We start from the raw sequence: 11045 nt of genomic DNA, 5'->3' as shown, positions 1-11045 counted from the left end.
ACTGTTAGATTTGGGTATCCTGGAAGGCTCCCTGCAAGTGGTGCTGGCCTGAAGAAACCGCCTACCCACTGCTGTGCTTGGCGGACCTCCCCATCTCTTCTTGTACTTCAGTCCTCTCCATGGCAATACTCTGTCCCTTCCTTACAGCCTGTTTCTCATTTCACTGCGGGAAGTCTGCCTCCCTTTCATTCAGGGTAAGGTTTTCAGGCGATTGGTCAATAAGGGTTCTATGCCCATCTTGGGCATCCGGGGTGATGGTGCCTACCTGGGGTCTCGGCTTGGGTAGAATGAGGCAGTGGTCTCAAGAAGCAACAGAGAGGTATAAACCAGACCAGGTTGTGTGGTGGAGGGAAGCCTGGCCATGGGGAAAGGAGCCAACTAAAGTAAGCTCCATGGTCTGTGTCAAGGACACAGACATAAGGAAGGACTCAGCCACAGAGCTGTGGACAAGGTCTTACTGTGAGGCCATACCCATCTGACTAAAGATTCTGTGTACTGTGGTGCTAATGACATCACAGTCTGGGTCAGCTGGGCTGCCAGAACAGAACACCACAGACTGCGGGTTTGGTGGGGGTGGGGGTGGGGGTGAAGCAACAGAAATGCATTCCTCACTGTTCTGGAAGCCAGAAGTCCTACATCAGGGTACCAGCAAACTTGGGAGGAGAGGGGAGGGGAGGACCCTCTTCCGGCCTCGCAGATGATCTCCTCACTGTGCCCTCACGTGGTGGAGAAAGTGACATTGCAAGCTTTCTGCTGTCTCTACTTACAAAGGCACTAATCTCATCATGGAGGCTCCACTCTCATGACCCCATCTGAGCCTAATTACCTCCCATCGCCAGATACCATCACATGGAGGTTAGGGCTTCCACAGATGATCACAGTGGCAGGGGGTCACAATTCAGCCCACACTACAGAGCAAAGCGATTGAAGCAAGTGGCTGAAATCACACATGTTCTGATCACTACTTCTGGAGGAGAGTCGGGATCATAGGCTTGTCTGCCAATGGCCCACCTATGAAGATGACTCATGGAAGCTCCAGGCTTGTCTGAAAGCCTTCCGTGCGCCACAATGCACACGTGTTACCTGGAGAAGCTGGCTGGCACCTGGAGAAGCTTAGTTGGCACTGGGCCCCCGAGGTAAGTTAATGGGACTCAGGGGTCTGATCCTTAGCCCTACAGGCTCTGGAACTCCATTTCTTCAGACACCCAGAATTGATCGAAACCTGTATGCCAATGGACATTGTAAGAACCACAGCTGTCAAGTGAATTGGGAAACTCCCCTCAGCCTGACCCATGAATTCCCTTGTGTGCTGTTTAGGGAGTGAGCGATCGAAGCAGGGTGCTTTCCTAGACACATTCCTCAGATATATTAGTCCCCTTTCTAAGGCAGTGATCTCTTCCTGGCTGGACCTTCAAGGTGATTCTGTGTCTGCTCTGATCCATCAGTATGGATTTTAAAACTTAACTCTAAAATAAGAACATTTAATTTCCAGTTTCTAGAGGAGCCCAGTAGGGGAATCCCACCCTGGACTCAGCTCTACCACACACACCCCCATACTATGAAGTAGAGGGGCTTACATTTCTGCTGTTTCTATTATAAATCAGAAATCGCCATTAAAGATTATGCCCCATAACTAAGAGCTTTGAATCTGTTTATTTTTAAAGAAATAAAATGCTCAAATATTAAGTTTTCTAAAAGGTGCATTTTCCCTTAGAAACTGATAAGAATTTGTGATTTTTAAAAGGTTTTATTTATTTATTTGACAGAGAGAGACACACAGCAAGAGAGGGAACAGAAGCAGGGGGAGTGGGAGAGCGAGAAGCAGGGCTCTTGCTGAGCAGGGAGGCCGATGCGGGGGCTCGATTGCAGGACCCTGGGACCGTGACCTGAGCCAAAGGCAGACACTTAACAACTGAGTCACCCAGGCACCCCAAGAATTTGGGATTTCTAAACAAGCTGCAAACCTAATGAAAAGCAATGAAAAAGAAAACTTGTGTATGTGTTTCCGTGTGTGTCGGGGTGGGGATGGTTCACATATATAGTGGTTCTTGGCAATATTTCTAAGTGGCAGGTTCATAACAGTCTGAGCTGGCACTTCCGTGTGCTCATAACGACTCACTTAAACTCTGCAACAATGTAGTCTCATCTCGTAAGAGTGACATTTCTTGAAACTGAGATTACGAAGGTTTTTTTTCTTCCTTCCTATTTTATAAGTAGAGTGTTCCTGGGCCATCCGTCCCTCCTGTGAGCTTTTTGCTGGTAGTTCCAGCGAATTCTGCGGATTGAGAAGACTTGAGTAAGAACGAGATAGGACCTGGACTTTGAGGAAGCTGTCCTCAGTATCTACACTCTGTGAGACACGCCCACCCTCACCTAGTTCCTTCTAGAAAGGTCAGCCTCGCTATAGAAAGGGTTCTACAGCACCATCAGGCACTGGCCGACGGGGCTCATCCATGCAGTCCTGAAGGCAGGACCAATTTCTTTCTCATAAAACCCGGAGTGTCCATACAGAGAGGCAGGCTGCTTGGGGCTGTATGCAGGAGCTGCTGAACTGGCTGGTCAGGATGAATTCCCAGAGGAACTTAGCCAGTTAAAGGAAAGAAGAACATCTAGGGGAATTTAGGATGTACTGAGGCTCACACTTGTGGATAAACAAGCTAATCAAGTTTCCCGAGTCTTTGATGATCTTTTGCAGGACCAGGAACACAGACGTGGTAGGAGGAGCAGGGGTTTGGGAGGGAGACGGTCCCCCTGCACCTCACCTAGGCTCCTCAGTGGCCCCTGGGTTCAGCATCCAAGGGGTCTACGTGTGCCCTGATCGGGGCCTTGGCATACTGACCTCCTGATCCTGCCATGTGGATTCAGCAGCATGTTCTGTGGGTGGATTAGTAAATAATAAATGAATGAATGACCCAGCACTAGCAAACTAGAATTTTGTGCTGCAGATTCCTGTGGATTTGCAATGCAAAGAAAGGAAAGTGGTATGTAAATAAAAACTGGTTCTAAGGTGTCCTTGGGGCACCTGGGTGGCTCAGTCATTTGGGCGTCTGGCTCCTGATCTTGGCTGAGGACATGAGCTCAGGGTCCTGGGATAGAGCCCCAAGTAGGGCTCTGCACGCAGCAGAGAGTCTGCTTGATATTCTCTCTCCCTCTTCCCCTGCCCCTCGTCTCTCTCCCTAAAAACAAAACAAAAACAAAACTGATTCTAAGGTGCCCCGATAGGGCCAGGATTTTTTTTTTAAGGTTTTATTTATTTATTTAACAGAGAGCGAGAGATCAAAAGTAGGCAGAGAGGCAGGCAGAGAGAGAGGGGGAAGAAGGCTCCCTGCTGAGCAGAGATCCCGACCCTGAGATCATGACCTGAGCTGAAGGCAGAGGCTTAACCCATTGAGCCACCCAGGCACACCAGGATGGTTTTCAATGGTGGGTAAAAGCAAGACTTTTGTCAAGATATCAAGAGTCACTTGTTGCCTTCTAGCAACGAACAGTTAGATTGTACCTTGGGTTATACCTTATACCTTGGGTTTTTGTGCAGAACTTATGGTTTTCCCATGTTGGTCCTTTTAGGGAGGTCATAGTGTCAAATGATGAGGTGAAGGGAAGAATTCTGCTCAGTTTTACAAATGAGAAACTCAGGTGCTTGCCCATGGTTACAAAGCCAGAAGAGGCTGGAGGGAGTGCCTCGCGTCACGTACAGTTCATTGTCCGTGACTCTGAGCTTCAGAGTGGCCATAGTAAACTCAACGGTGTCAGATCTGATTCTGGCCAGGTGCTCCCTCTTCAAAACACTATAGTTCCCAGCAGATTGTATATTACGAGTTCCTCTGAATGATAGAATACAGCAAACAGCCTGATCTGAGTTAATATGACTCGTAACGATTGAGGTAGCTTTGTTCACTCTCACTATGATTACTGATTATTTGTATCAATTTCTTTTCTTTTCTTTTTTTTAAATTAGGCTCTGCCCCCACTGTGGGGCTTGAATTCACGACCAAGATTAGGAGTCACACACTCTACTGACTGAGCCAGCCAGGCTCCCCGTGAATAATTTTTTAGATGAGTTTTAAGGTAAGAAGACCAAAGGAACAGTCAGCCACAGATGAGGAGCAGGAGGTTGACTGAATCATTGCTTGTTCTATCCTCCATTAGGAATACCTTTCACGTTTCTCACGTTTCTTTTACCAGTCACCTTGCTCTGTTTTCCCCATGCATCGCCCTTCCTAATATTCCATCCCTTCTGTAAAAGTGGTTTCATAACATGGGACATATTGATTTTTTTGCGTGTTTTTTTTTTTTCCCAGATAATTCCATTATCTCAAGGTCTTGAATCACTTCCGGGGGTATTACCAATGCAGGATCAATTTATATGTTGTAAGCTCAACCTCGGAGTGGCTGAAACATAGATAATATCAACTCGGACTTCCTTTGTTCTTTTTCAGAGCCCTGGACAGAGGTGCATTGGTGGGTGGAGTTTTGTGTCCTCTTCTTTAAAGGGGCTGAGTTTCAAGAATCTCAGCTTTCTGCGGAGGTCTGAGTTCTAATTTCTACCCCAAATCTCATCTGCTATCTTCACCAGGGATGAACAAAGGCTTAGGCAGCAAGGTGTGTTTCTGGGTGGATTAACTCCCTACTCCCACCCCTCCTGACTACGGCTGCAAATCACACCGTATTGATCTTTGTTTCCCTCTTTGCTTCCATCATCTGAGGGTCTTTCTTGTTTAATTCAATTACATATTTTAAATAAACTTTGTCATATTTTATCTAACATTTTTAGATATTTGTGGTTGGAGGCATTTCATATTGGTTGACTCTGTCAAGTAACCAATACCAGAAGCCCAGTCTCTGGGGTTTATTAAAATCAGGATAACTAGCTCTCCTAGATGTTAGCTCATTGTCAAAGTTGGATTCAGTGTCAATCATGCAGAAAAAGTCTTGTTTAATCATAGTTTCTGGACCAGCTTAGGCTCTTCATTTAGCTTACTTGATTCCTCAAAACATGATTCTAATATTGAAATAATTACATGTCACTCTGTGTCCACTGTTTTCTCCCCACAGGGATTGACAGGAAACCTGAGAGGAATGAATCTTACAGACATTAGAAGGATGCTTGGGATATTCAGAATATGGTTGTATTAATTCAAAGTCTAAGAAATATGGAGAAATGAAGAGAGACTGTATTGAGAAGTTGGGAGTCAGGTAGCAGACCCTCTGCCTCCAACCCCAGAACCTCTTCCCACAGGGTTTCAGATTATATACCTACCTCTGACACTAACTGGGTAAACATTTCTCTCTATATCTCTCTCAAAGTTTCTCATCTGCAAAATGAGGACATTGGACACAATGCCTTATAAGCTCCTGCTAGTTCTTAAGTAATTTGTAAAGGTTCAGAGCAGGTAAATTGGAGGTAGAGGTCTATGCAGCTTGGAAGTTATGCAGAGGATCTGATGGGCTTAAGCTGCCAAGGAGGAGGAATGCCAAGCTTATTCCTGTTCCTCACACCTCAGTGGGCGTACTGCCTCCCCACTCTGTCCTTGGCCTTAGCCATCTTCCATTGCAGCTCTCTTGGGGTCCACTTACCCTCTGGGTGGTTTCTATTTTTTTCTGTCATTTGAAATATACCTTCTCTCCCTTTTTTTCCATCTTGACTGTCTTTTCTGTATTCTTGTCCTCTGTCTCCTACTGGGCTCTTTCCAGTGACCATCCACTACATTAGCAGAGATACTCTGTGTCTACAGAGTTCCCCCACATTGCTGCAGCAGCCCCCTCCAGTCCCCTACTACTCTGTCTTTGATGAGAGCACCATGCTTACTGAGAACTTTAATTGAGCCAGCCTCTTCATTGTCCAAGACCTCACTACTTTTCTTGTGCAATGTCTCATGTGCAAGTTGCATGCATTCAACAAATAGTTTTTGAGTTAAGCCAGGCACTGTACTAGACACAGGGATTAAACAAAGAATAAGGAAGACAGAACCCTGAGGCTTGGGGTAGAAAAGAAGCAGGAAAGTTCAATCATCACAACTTCTGCTGAATGGTAAGTGCTCTGGAAGAACGTGAGGAAGCAGATGAGGTAGTGAATGGCAGGGTGGATTCTTTGAGGAGTGGGGAGGAGTGTTGAGAGATGTTCCAGGGCTCCAGCAGCAAGTGAGGACATGAGAAGAGGAGGTAGGTGCATCTTCAGGCCTGTGAGCAACCCCCATGTGTGTGGGAAGCGAGGAAGAGCCTGGGGGAGAGTGGCCACAGCGAGCCTGAGTCAGACAGCCCCTCCCCATTCATCTCCTCAGTCCATCATCAGAATCTGTTGTAGAATCATCCAACTGATGTCTCTGACTCAAACTTTCTCCACTGCACTCCATGGCCCATTGCTCTGCCAGTCTCTCTCTTAAACAGTACTTTTTAATGTTACTTTTCTCTGTCAGGTCTTTTTTTTTTTTTTTTTTAGCAAGGTATAACTGACATAATATATTAAATAAGTTTCAGGTGTACAATTTGATATTTGTATATATTGTGATTTGAAATTTGTATGTATTGTGAAACGATCGCCATGAGTCTAGTTAACATTGTCACCCCTCATAGCTACAAATTTTGTTTTATTGCTCCATATGTCTTCATTTTGCCTCTCCAGTGCAATGTTAAGGACCTTCAGAGCTGGTGACGTGTCTCAGATTTTCTCTGGACTCCCAATCTATCGATACAGGTGTTAGTTTCTATTCAAAAATATGCTTTTTGCAACCAAACAGAGTACGGCCACACAATAGAATCCCTTCAGCAATAAAAAAGAATGACGCATGCTATAACTTGACCAACCTCAAGAACATGATGTTAATGAAATAAAAAGACAGAAAACAACTCTACAGATTATATTTCCCACTTACAGGAAATGTCTGGAAAAGACAAATCTCCAGGGACAGAGGAGGACCAGTGGTTGCCCAGGGGAGGGGTGAACATGTGAATTAACTGGGAGGGCAAAAGAGGAAGCTTTGTGAGGGCTGGAAATGTTCTAAAACAGAATTGTGCTGGTAGCTGCATGATTCCATAAATCTAAGTTCTATTAAATTTGTACTCATGTATATGCAAAATACCAAATTTTTATGATATGTAAATTATAGATCAATAAAGCTATGCAAACATACACACATACATGCACACACGTATTTGCTTATTTAGATAATGAATAAGCAGTTGACATTGAATCTGAGGGGAAGAAACAGTAAGCCCTTGCAACCAGCTTTGCCAAAGGGCAGAAACAGTCTGATTCCAGGTGATGGAACAGACCAGTTTATAGGTGTAAAAACCCCCTGAAGGAAAATTAAGGCAATTAATCCATTATAGAGAATTAAAATGCCCCTTAGGAAGGGTGAGGACCATAATGCTTCGATTCTGTAATCATCCAACAAGCTTCAATCTGCCATTCAGTGTTGGACTGACATCTAGCAGGAAGGCTGGTTCTTTCCTCAGGCAAATTCCATCAGGCACAATAAGTAAATTCATCCTCATCCTGATACAATAATTTTCTTATAAATTTGGATTCGAAGAGCTAGTTTTCTTAAGGCTCACATATCCTTGTATTTGGGGTTTGAATTTTAAATACATTAATTAAATTTCCCATTCTGTCCCTTTGGAACAGATACCTTTGTCCCCAAGCAGATGAAAAATAGTACAAAAGTGACACCAGTGAACAGTCTGCTTAGTTTTTCTTGCTTCACCTCCCCACCCTCATGTCTGTGTACCAGGGAAGAGAAACAGAATTCAACAAGAAGCATCCAAAGACCTTTCTTCTGAGCTCCTGGTCTTGGATTTTGAGCCAAGTCCCAGCAATGAACTCAACACTGAAGATACTCAAATCCATGCAAGGGGCTCAATGGGAAGGAAAACCAGCATCAGGCAGAGACTCTGCTCTCCAGGAAGTTACCACAACTCAGTGTATTTCAAGAAAAGAGCATGAATTAATTTAAGGATTTCAAATCCATCTTCCCTGCAAGCTCTTAGGAGGTTTACCCATCACAGGGACAACCAGGATTCCACCATCTTGCTGTTGACTGTACAACTGTTCCTCATAAAAGCTGATAAGATGTGGCTACCCAATGGTTGGCATCATATATGGGAAGTGAGCAAGACACTGCAGCAGGTGCAGTTCAGCCCATCACGAGATCCCTGGTTTAGCTGTGAATATGAGTCCTGAAATGACACAAAGGGGAAGGAAGCTAGAGCCATGGGGCTCAGGCCCCGTGAGATGGCTGGGTCACCCACGGGACTGCCATGTGGAGACACTTGTTGAGGAAGGGAAGGCTGTGAGCTGGAAGGCCATAGGGTGCCCGGGGGTTAGACAATGTGATGCACCAGCACATTCTGGCTGATGGCAGTGCCAGGAAGTAAACCAGCCAGCCTGCAGTATTATGGTAAAGCTGAACATCACATGGGACATTTCAACCCATATGGGGAGAAAATACACTTGTTGTTTTGTTCACAATCCAAACACAGCCTATGTAATTAAGAGATGAGTTTGTGGGGTTTTGTCCCAGAGTCAAAGAGCATAATAAATCAGATGGGAAGGAACCATGAGCCCAAATGTCTCCATGCTTGTCAGAGAGAGGTGTGAATGGTGATCAGACAGCACTGTGGTCTTTCATCTTTCAATTCTGTTCAGATCTTCAGGAAGTAAGTCAACTAGAAAAACTTTTAAAAATATCTGTATATGTATTAGAAAGGCAAAAGTGTAAATCCTCTCAAGTATGATTTTTGTTCTTCCTATTTTAACAATTACACTTATTAAATATAAAACTGGATTTTTTTGTTTGTTTGTTTTTTTTTTTTTTGAAATATAAGTTAACATCAGGATATGAAGAAAGAATTCCAACACATTGCTTTTCCATTTCTCCACCCAACAGTGCACACCTCCCTCTTAGCCCAGCACTAGGGGAAAAAAAAAAAAAGGATATGAGGCCACCAGGTCCTCCTGGGGTATTTGACGTGTCTGTAGAGGACCCTTCCCAAGGCTTATAACCTAACCTGGGCTTCAATTTCCACCTGTTCTCCTTAGCAGTCACCCTGTCATCCCCTTCACCCCCATCAATGCTCTGCTTTTAAGAGTCAAACATCCCCCATGACATGCAAGCCTACAGAGGTTCAGGCTAAAGCCTCATTCTGTGACTGGGAAATGGTCGTCTCTACTTACCCGACCTCCCGGTTGTGGTTGAAATAGATGTCAAGCCAACAAAATGATTTTGAATGTGAAACTCCTCTTCATTCTTTATTGCTACAGTGCTCCTTTCATTGATTTTAAGGTGCTTAAAGAGAGGTGCAGGAGCTCCTACTGGGATGCACAGACAAGGGGATGGGACTGTCACTGCAGCCATGTTCACAAGATGCAAAGGCCAGTGGGGTCCCCAGACATGAGGCCCCAACATGCTCTTACTACAACCCATTGATTAAATGGAGTTCTTACCTTTGGACTGAGGGTCCCAGGCTTTGCCCCACATTTCCACGGGGTGTTCCTTTGTCCTGTGCATCTGTTCAAGTCCTTACACACTAACACAGCTGGGGCTGCTGAATAATACTTGCTTGACATGATCACTGCTGTGAGGCCAACGTTCAAAAAGGAAGAGCTAGGAATCCTGTGGGCACACATTTCTGAAATGCCATAGTGACAAAATTAGACATGTTTCTTCATTGCAAGACTTTACTCGGGAACCTTGTATTTGCTCACCCTTTTTCAAATTCCCGGTGGAACTCTGCCAGGGCTTTTCCCAACTGTGCTTGGTGCCTGCCCCTTCTGCTTCGTGTGGGGTGTCAGGAGATCTGCACCTTTGCTGTACTTCGGGAAGCCTGCTTTCCAGGAGTCTGCAAGTCAGATAATCAATAAAAAGCAAAGTCAAGCTGTGCCTGGGTGGGTCGGTGGGTTAAGCCTTTGCCTTCGGCTCAGGTTGTGATCTCAGGGTCCTGGGATTGAGCCCCTCGTCGAGCCCCACATTGGGCTCTCTGCTCAGCAGGGAGCCTGCTTCCTCCTCTCTCTCTGCCTGCCTCTCTGCCTACTTGTGATCTCTCTCTCTGTCAAATAAATAAATAAAATCTTTAAAAAAAAAAGGCAAAGTCAAATGCTTTGTGTGTCAGGTGGCAATCCACTCAAAAATTGTATTTTTTAAAAGATTTTATTTATTTATTTGACACAGAGAGAGAGAGAGAGTGAGCACAAGCAGGGGGAGGAGCAGGCAGAGAGAGAGGGAGAAGAAGACTCCCCGAGGAGTAGAGACCCCGATGCGGGGCTCCATCTGAGAACCCTGGGATCATGACCTAAGCTGAAGGCAGACGCTTAACCAACTGAGCCACCCAGACACCTCTCAAAAATATTATTAATGCCATATGCTTTGTACTGTCTCTGAAACCTGGTATCGACTCCCTATTTCAAGAACACTTGGATTCACAACAGTCACATTTCAAATGCTCACAAGTCACTTGGGGCCAGTGCACCGGGCGGGGCCAGATAACTGAGATAAGAAGGTCTGGTCTGGACCCTCAGGAGTGAGAGAACACAGAGGGCTTTGTGACCTTTTATTGAGGCATAGACAGGATTCTGGAGGCTCTCGTCCCCCACCCCACCCCCCTTCCTCACAAATCCTGTTCTACTACATTTCCTCTAGTGGCTGAGGGTGAAAATATTTACCTCTACTTGCCTCAAAGGAATTTCGGAAGAAAAAAAAAAGCTTCTGTTGAGCATTCTCAGCCCATCCATCCATCAGAGGTGGCCACAGTAAAACCAGACGCAAGTGCTGTTTTTTGCTTTAGCTGGGATAGGAATACGTAATCTGCTTCGGCAACAGGTGCAAAGTTGGCTTCACAGATGCAGGCTGAGAAGGAAAACAAACACGGGAGAGAAAAGAAAGAGTGTGGAACTCTGAGTCAGATTTATCTTCAGGACACATTCAGTTGTCTGAGGGGAGAAGCTGTCCCCCTTTATTTTTAACAAAGAAAGTTCAATTGTTAATCATCTTGTGAAACGTGAAAACCAATCTGGCAAACTATGACACTTTTTAAAGGGCAAGAAAATAACT

At 45.1% G+C, this 11045-nt stretch overlaps 1 long non-coding RNA gene across 2 annotated transcripts; it reads right to left on the bottom strand.

Annotated features, from left to right (window-relative positions):
* Positions 1–9178: 9178 nt before the first annotated feature.
* On the bottom strand, positions 9179–10469 carry LOC116867962. Of its 2 annotated transcripts, none has more exons than XR_004382698.1 (4): positions 10380–10469; positions 9704–9837; positions 9443–9627; positions 9179–9310 (listed from the first exon to the last, which is right to left on the bottom strand). It is a non-coding gene; the product is annotated as an uncharacterized LOC116867962 (long non-coding RNA). The 2 variants fall into 2 exon arrangements; XR_004382699.1 differs by having other exon boundaries at positions 9179–9307.
* Between the last annotated feature and the right edge of the window lie 576 nt (positions 10470–11045).

The sequence above is a fragment of the Lontra canadensis genome, unplaced genomic scaffold (assembly GCF_010015895.1).
Source record: "Lontra canadensis isolate GAN:19392208 unplaced genomic scaffold, GSC_riverotter_1.0 scaffold13, whole genome shotgun sequence".
Lineage (NCBI taxonomy): Eukaryota > Metazoa > Chordata > Mammalia > Carnivora > Mustelidae > Lontra > Lontra canadensis.
Note: the sequence above shows the minus strand (reverse complement) of the source record. Positions and strands in the feature narration are given on the sequence as shown.